Source organism: Phoca vitulina, unplaced genomic scaffold, assembly GCF_004348235.1.
Source record: "Phoca vitulina isolate PV1807 unplaced genomic scaffold, GSC_HSeal_1.0 scaffold8, whole genome shotgun sequence".
Classification (NCBI taxonomy): domain Eukaryota; kingdom Metazoa; phylum Chordata; class Mammalia; order Carnivora; family Phocidae; genus Phoca; species Phoca vitulina.
This window is the reverse complement of record NW_022589711.1, coordinates 76,800,977-76,809,605: the sequence shown is the minus strand read 5'-3', so window position 1 is coordinate 76,809,605 and position 8,629 is coordinate 76,800,977. Positions and strand designations below refer to the sequence as shown.

Here is an 8,629-nt window from a genome sequence, read left to right as displayed (position 1 = left end):
GACAGAGAGAGAGAGCATGAGATGGGGGAGGGTCAGAGGGAGAAGCAGACTCCCTGCTGAGCAGGGAGCCTGATGCGGGACTCGATGCTGGGACTCCAGGATCATGACCTGAGCCGAAGGCAGTCGCTTAACCAACTGAGCCACCCAGGCGCCCCACACTGTTATATTCTTAATGCAAATACTTTTTTCTAAACATATTACATTGCAATTATAGCTCTTCTAAATTCCTAATTATTTTTTTCACAACTTTCAGGTATTGCCTTGATGATTGCTGAAAATTTGTTTCAATATTGTCTCTTAGGTTCATCTCTATATCAGTATGCTATGATATTTTATTAATCTGAATCAAAATTAGAGTTCCAATCTTACTCTTTGGCTTGATACTCAAGTATAATTTACTATAAGAGCATTTAAAAATGAGTATTTCATACAAGTAAGGATTTTCAAACAATAAAGATTAAATGAGAAAGTTAGTGCCTGTGCCTGATTATTTATTTAGCATAATTTCAGGAAGAGTCATTAAATAATAAAAACAAGGAATATTGGGAATCAGCAAAGCCATTATTACAATAACTACCAATAACTCCTCTCACTTTTCTTTTTACTTTTGCTTCTTATATAAGCAATTTAGATAAGAGATAAATTCAACATAACTTTTCCAAAAAATAGCATCATAGTAGAAAATATCATATAATTGTATGTATTTTAACCAGCTGATTTTTTTAATTTGCACAGAACTGGAGTGTATTTATCATCTTCACCATACGAGAATACAATTAATTAGAACATTTTAGTTTCCTTAAAGCAGTATGATCTTGGGGGAATAGGTACACTTTAGTTGGAATACATCTGAATTGACCTCAATTCTGAAATTATTTTTGTATGAGTTTATTTCCTGGCATTTTATTTCATAAATGAAATTGTAAAACCTGTAAGTAGGTGGTTCTTCGGGAAAATTTCTGTATAAATGTATAAATATACTATTTGTATAATAAAAACATATTTATATATTATACACACTGATTACACTGATAAAATCCAACAAAATAAGAAGCCTGTGACCAACGTGCCCTCCACCACTGCCAGTGCTAAGGAGCCGGAATCGAGCTAAATGATTCCTCAAATGACATGTCTATTTATTTTAAAAATGAGTATCATTGATTACTTCTTTGAGAACGTCATATAAGAAAATGGCATGTAATACAAAGCTATAGATGTTGGCATCATTTTTAGTTTTTATTCAAAATTGAAATAATTTTTGTTTTATCATGACTATATTTCATATCAAATAGTAAACACCAGGAAAAAAAACATAAGTAAGAACATGAATTTATCTTTACATCCTTGCTCTGTAATGCTAGCTCTTAGAGATAATTGTTAGGAGTTTTGGTGATTATCCCTCTAAATTTCTGCTGTTATTTAAAATGTGTATGATCATATAATAGCGTCTTTTAAATATTGTTAACTTATCTATATACCATGAGCACATTTCCATGTGAATATAAAGTCTTTAAAATAACTGTGCACATATCCGGTTCCGGTGTCATGGCCGCCCCTACGCGGAATGCGTGCGGGCTGCAGCTGGGGAGCGGGTTCCTGCGCGATCCGGCACGAGTCTTCCATCGTAATGCCTGGCACAGTGTGGAGTGGTTGGAAGAGCAGGCCTTGGCTGCGAAGAGGGAAGTCCGGGAGAACAGCACTCAGCGGGTGTGCCAGGAGAAGCAAGTTAATTATGAAATCAGGGCCCACATATATTGGAATGACTTCTACAAAATCCATGAAAATGGGTTTTTCCAGGGCAGACATTGGCTTTTTACCAAATTCCCAGGGCTGGCACCTACCCAAAACCAAAATCACTTGAAGGATTTGCTCTCAGAGAACATGAGGAGTGAAGTACCTGAATGTCGGAACAGTGAGGACGGACCTGGTTTAAAAATAGAAGAACAACACAAGTGTTCTTCAGATAGCCTTGGACATAAAACACAGATGCCTCCTGTGGAAGAAAATGTAACTCAGAACTCAATCACCTGGAAATCTGTGCTGATGAGTTCCCTGGATCCTCAGCCACTTACTGAATACTAGAGCAGTTGTTCCAGGCAAGATGCAGAAGGCTCTCCACGGGCTGAAGCCCGGAAGGATGATGCTTCTGCAAGATGAAGTCCCCTATGATACCGCTCAGCTTCCGTTTAAAAAAAGGTCAGTGTCTGTCTGAAAATTTCTATATGAGAGGTGAGGTGCTAGAGTTTACTTCTCTACACTAGATGAGCTGGATAGGCTTTTCACTACTGCTGGACTGGAAAAGGTTCAGAACCTTGGTACATCACCGATTGCAAGTGAACCGAGGGAAACAGCTGACAATGTACTGAGTTTGGATATTAATATATAAAATATTTTATATATAATATATAATTATTTATATTATAAATTTATATTATAAATATAATATTAAAATATTATATAAATATATATTTATATACTTTATATATAAAGTATTTTATATATAATAATTATATATATAATTATTATATATAAACTAATTATTAGAAAATAATTGTGCTTCATATTTGTGAAGCCCCTTAATATATACTTTCCTCAAGTTTTTTTCTAACTTTGAGATTTCAAAGAATCTTTCTTGCCATTATAATTTATCATAACTGAAATGTTCATGGGGATCATGAATTTAAAAGGCATCAGAAATTTATTTCCATATGAAAGGATTATATATGATAAAGTGTCATTTGATTGTGAGTTCCATTAAATTATTTTGGAGTTCAAATACCTGGACTAGGCAGTTGATACACACAAAGGTGAATAAAGGTCTTGTTCAGTGAGAAGCATGTCAAGAAGAATCATCTTTCTTTGGGTATTTTCCTGACTCAAAAATACCACTTGAAAGAGCATCAAAACATGTCCTTGTTAAGTATTTGATCATGGTCCCCCCGTTAACCTTAGTTCTGTGGAATTTTAAGCACTGTTCCCCCTCTAAGTAACCTCTTTCTAAAAAATTAAAAGGATCTTTACTTTTAGAAAAATAAATAAGTAAAATAAAATAAAAAATAAAATAAAATAATTATATACTATACCACTGTATCTCAGTATAAGAATATTTTTAAAATATTTTAACACCTTTATATAATCTCTGTACATCAACTATTAGCCAAAAAATAAGAGAAGGTGTCTTCTGGGGGAGAATTAAGTTTTTTCAGTGTATGTCTGATATGTATTTGAGTCATGTGTATACCTGGGGCATATGAGAGAGTCAGAACCCTGATCCAGAAGTAAAATCCATTCTCTAAAATTTACCATTTCTATTGAGTGGTCAGCTAGAGAATATTTTCATCTTGAGAGATACTATAAGATAAAACCATGTCTTTTTTCTCATATAAAAAGATTTCCTAGTCTTAGTAGAAAAAAAATAATGTGGGGGCACCTGGGTGGCTCAGCTGTTAAGCGTCTGCCTTCGGCTCAGGTCATGGTCCCAGGGTCCTGGGATCGAGCCCCACATCAGGCTCCCTGCTCAGCGGGAAGCCTGCTTCTCCCTCTCCCACTCCCGCTGCTTGTGTTCCCTCTCTCGCTGTGTCTCTCTCTGTCAAATAAATAAATAAAATCTTTAAAAAAATAATAATGTGGAACTCAAAGAACATGCCCATTCAGTATTCATCTTGAGTCTTCTTAAATCCTAAAACAAGATTGAACAAATTATTATTTCTTAAATGTTTTTATTTAATTACATAAATAAAAAAACATTAAATCGAATGGATTTTAAAGAAATGGACTAATCTAGAAATGGAAACCAAATTTGCATATGTAATTGCTAATGTTCATTAGCACTGCACTGTGAGGATACATTGTGCCTGAGGTTCAGGGGAAGCTGCCAGGGAGTTAAGTCATTGCATTTGTTATCAGTAACTATGTATATTTATACTAAGTATTTTTCCCATGCTCGGAACAAAGCAATTTAGGCATTTTCTTCACCTTAGAAGCAGAAAATCAATTTATTCTAATTGTCAACTTCTTATGTTAGTGGTATAAAAGATAAAAGAATAATAAATAAATTGGGTTAGCATTTGGTGAACACAATGAGACAATTGAAGAGGAATTAGTTTCTGTGCAGGGTGAGAGACATATGGAAAATTACTGTGGAACACAAATTTAAAATATTATAAATCAATTTAAAGGATATTTGATTAGTTTGTCAAGAGGTTTAGAGAGCATGATAGAGAATCAGAAAATATAAATAGGATCAAGCTTACGTGTGTGTGTATGTGTGTGTTTACATACTAGCTCTATGTGAAAATTACTAAGTTTATTCATGATAAATATAACATTTGAAAATTAAACAAAAAATATACAAAAATCTTCATATTAAAAACTAGGACCGAGACTTCAACTCCAACGGAATTTTTATTTTTTTTTTTGTATACTCTTTCCTGCTTTTGCAGTATTTCTAACTCATTCAAAGATTTTACATTCCACTGCTGTTTTCCAATGTATTGTGAAATGTTTTTGAAATCTGTCATAAACTTCATATTTACTTTTATGCAGTAAAACTCAATTTGTTTGAAGCTGCATTTAGTATTAAGAACTATAATCACCATTTTGTAAAGTTCTATGTGCCTTACAGTTACTTACTCCAGAATACCAAGTTTAAATTACACTTAATATCTTTCATCTTGAGTATGAAAAGGTGTATCAGTCAGAGTCCATTCAGGAGTCAGAAATCATACCAGTAGCCTGAAGAGGATAATTTTTATATAAAGAATTATTAACTAGTAACAGGGAATCAGCTATTAAGAGGCCAGAGAGAACTCTGAACCGGGGGGGTAGAAATAGGGGGAGCAGCCGCAATCTCTAGGGTTTAGGGAGAATAGTAAAGAAAGAAGCAAACTTGACCGGCTGGTAGAGAGTTTTGGCAAACTGCAGCAGGTCAGGATTAGCAAATGAGGAACCCCAAGGTGGGGTGCTGCAGAAAGTCTCTGGGAAGCACGCAGGCAGCTGCCAGTGAGATTCGCTGGGAAGCCAGCAGCTGAATGTCACACTGGGAGAAAATGAGAAAGCAGTAGAACCAGAAGAGAAAGCCCTTCCCTTTGAAGTGTCTCTCCACTGCTCTCTACTGACAGAACCTGACATTGTGGCAGCTAGCAAAAGAAGAGATTTAAGTGATGCAGCTCCAGTATCACAAAGCAGGAAATAAAGGGTGGATTTGGGGTTGAGGGGCAATTGGTAACTACTGTAGAAGTAAAGGATGGAACGTAAGCAGTTTATCGGAGTGTATTTGCGGGACTCCAATAGCTTGTTTGTTTTTGTTTGCTTGGTTTTTGTATGGAGGCCGTTTGCTTTGAGTTCTAATGTTATTATTTCTGGCCTCTCAACTTCAGTGTACGAGGACTAGTAGAGCCTTTGCAGCACATTTATTTTCAATGAAAATGATGTTACATTGCACTTTATCACACATGTGTAGAATGCATTCCTATCCTTATTTTCCTGATGAAGAAAACAGTTTATGGAGGCAAAGTAACCATCCAGGGCCTTAGAGCTAATAAGGAATAGAGTTATTCTTGAGAAAAAAACAAAAATGTGCTCCTAATTACAAGGTACCTGCTGTGTCTTTTGATCATATTGATTTTTAGTTCACCCATGGAGCTTCTGCTATATTCAGTGACTTTCTCATTCTCAACCGTTTAAGGGCAAAATATTAGTACTAGAGCTCACACTGCTCAATCTTTGCCTAGGCCCTTTTTTTCATTATGTCTTCCATTCCTGAAATACTGTGAATGGTGTTTTGCTATATAAAAGAGACAGAAGAGGCAGTAGAAGAACCAATATGAAAATACTCTGCACAACTTAAAAAATATATTTGTCACAACCATTATTGGGTTAATGTGTATTGGGTATCTGTAAAAGTTGCAGAGTTAACATTTCTATAAATAATATTCTTTGGGGCAAGTTTTAAGCTTTTTAAAATAACATCAGACCTGACCTGATTGACACTAAATGTAAACAGTGCAATAATAAGCATATGTCCAAATGAGAGTTACTGAAATGTTTAGGATTTTTTGATTCAGAGTGAAATAAGAACTATTAGAGCTGACTGCTGGCTAGAATTCAACTTCATATTTATAGTTCTGTAAAATGTTTATCACAATAATAATAAAATGAGAAGAGGAGGCTACTTAAAAAAAAAAACAAACCTTAAGTTCCCTGTAAAATAGAAAAAAACATTTCTATTCATCATAGGTGAATTATAGAGAATACATAAGAAAAAGAATGTGCATTAAGATTTGTGACTATGGAAAGAGCCAAGATGTCCATCGACAGATGAATGGATAAAGAAGATGTGAGATATATACATATATATATATATATATATATAATGGAATATTATGCAGCCATCAAAAGGAATGAAATCTTGCCATTTGCAACAACGTGGATGGAACTGGAGGGCATTATGCTGAGTGAAATAAGTCAATCAGAGAAAGACATGAATCATATGACCTCACTGATATAAGGAATTCTTAATCTCAGGAAACAAACTGAGGGTTGCTGGAGTGGTGGGGGGTGGGAGGGATGGGGTGGCTGGGTGACAGACATTGGGGAGGGTATGTGCTATGGTGAGTGCTGTGAATTGTGTAAGACTGATGAATCACAGACCTGTACCTCTGAAACAAATAATACATTATATGTTAAAAAAAAGAAGAAGATAATAGGAAGGGAAAAATGAAGGGGGAAAAATCGGAGGGGGAGACGAGCAATGAGAGAGTATGGACTCTGAGAAACAAACTGAGGGTTCTAGAGGGGAGGGGGGTGGGGGGATGGGTTAGCCTGGTGATGGGTATTGAAGAGGGCACGTATTGAATGGAGCACTGAGTGTTATATGCAAACAATGAATCATGGAACACTACATCAAAAACTAATGATGTAATGTATGGTGATTAATATAATAAAATTTAAAAAAAAAGATTTGTGACAATAGTTACCATGGGAGAATTCATCCAAATTCTCATTGCAGCTCTGTTTATTAGTTAGGGATTTAGGTTATTTGTATATGTTACTTCCTTTTGACTTTATTCTATCAATTAATCTATTTCTATAATTTTGTCCATTCATAAAACCCATTCTGCCATGTTAATATAACTTATTCAGTCATTGGGGGTTTTTCTTGTAGTGGAAACAGAATCTGAAATGATTTTCATTTAAGGATGATTATATATTTACATTACATATTTAACTTACACTTTTTTCTATTCAAATTTCTTATGACCATCCATAATCTAACCCCAGTTATCTCCTTTATTTCCTGTCACTATCACCCCCAGGCGCTAAAATTCAACCAAGAAGACCTTCTTTCTCTCCTTGAACATAAAAGCTTTTCACCCAAGTTTTAGATATATTGTTCTCTTCTGGAATGGTCTCCCCTCAATACTTCATATGGTTGGATCCTTCTCATTTTGTAAGTTTCAGATTAAGTATCATCTACTCCAAAGTAGTTCCTTGCTATTCCGGTAGAGAGGAACTCCCCCTTAAAACACACACACACACACACACACACACACACACACACAACTCAAACCTGTTTTTTGTTTTTTTTTTATCTCTTTCTCATCAGCATCCAATTCTCTTAAGTCAAAAGTATTTTCCATTTTACTTCAAGTACTGCACTTTTGACAAACTAGAAAAAACAGAAGTATCCAATTCATTTTGGAGTTTAGAAAGACCTTATTACATTGAAAAGCATACTGTATCAAAAGTAGAATCTAATATAATTGAGAAAATGTGGTTCAAAGACAATATCTAAATATATAGATGTTTTGACAAAATTTTTACATCTTTATTTTTGTTGATTCAGTGATTGGTATTATGAAGCTAACTTGCTCTGTGTCCTTGGAAACAAGTCATCCAAATTTGCTGATTTGGGTATGTTCATATATTCAAGTATTCCTCTTCCCGTGTTTTGTCAATAGCAATTTTTGCAAAGTCATCATTATTTCCTAAAATTTCTCTCATTTCTCATATTAAAAAATGAGTTGTACAAACAGTTTCAGTAACTGAGCCATTTTGGACTCATTAATTTCTCGCCCCTCCTTATTAATTAGCAGCCTATTTTTGTATCATTGCTTATCCCCTAATGAATTCAAAACAATTCACATTTTTTAACCATTCTGCCAACAGAACTTTTTGCTTCTTTTATTTATTTCATCCTTGGAAGATTTCCTGTCTATTTTCTTTGCTGTTTGAAGAATGCAGCTTTTTTTTAACCTTAAAAATTTCAGAGTCCCTAGTAAAAATATCTTTTTATTTACAGCAACGACCTAACAGCAACTGGAAAAAAAATAAAGTAGAGGGATTTATGTGCTCTTTTAACAGACAGTTCATTAACATTTAAGCATTGTCTGCACAGATTCACTGACTTCATTATTTGTTAAAACCAACATAAGCAAATAAAGAAAATAAAGATGAAGATACAAATGACAATAAGGGAAAATAATTTTAGGTCTAATCTAGGTTTATGGTTGGTTCAATCTGTGTTGAATAAATAAAGAGCTAGATGAACAACTGAATAAATACCTGTTGACTGTGTGATTTGCTCTCCCAAGAATAAGCTACTGAACACTCAGGAACCAGCTACAAT

General features: G+C 34.5%; 1 pseudogene; it reads left to right on the top strand.

The window, feature by feature from the left end:
* The first annotated feature begins 1,545 nt into the window (after nucleotides 1–1,545).
* On the top strand, nucleotides 1,546–2,126 carry LOC116634137 (annotated as a pseudogene).
* Nucleotides 2,127–8,629: the final 6,503 nt, after the last annotated feature.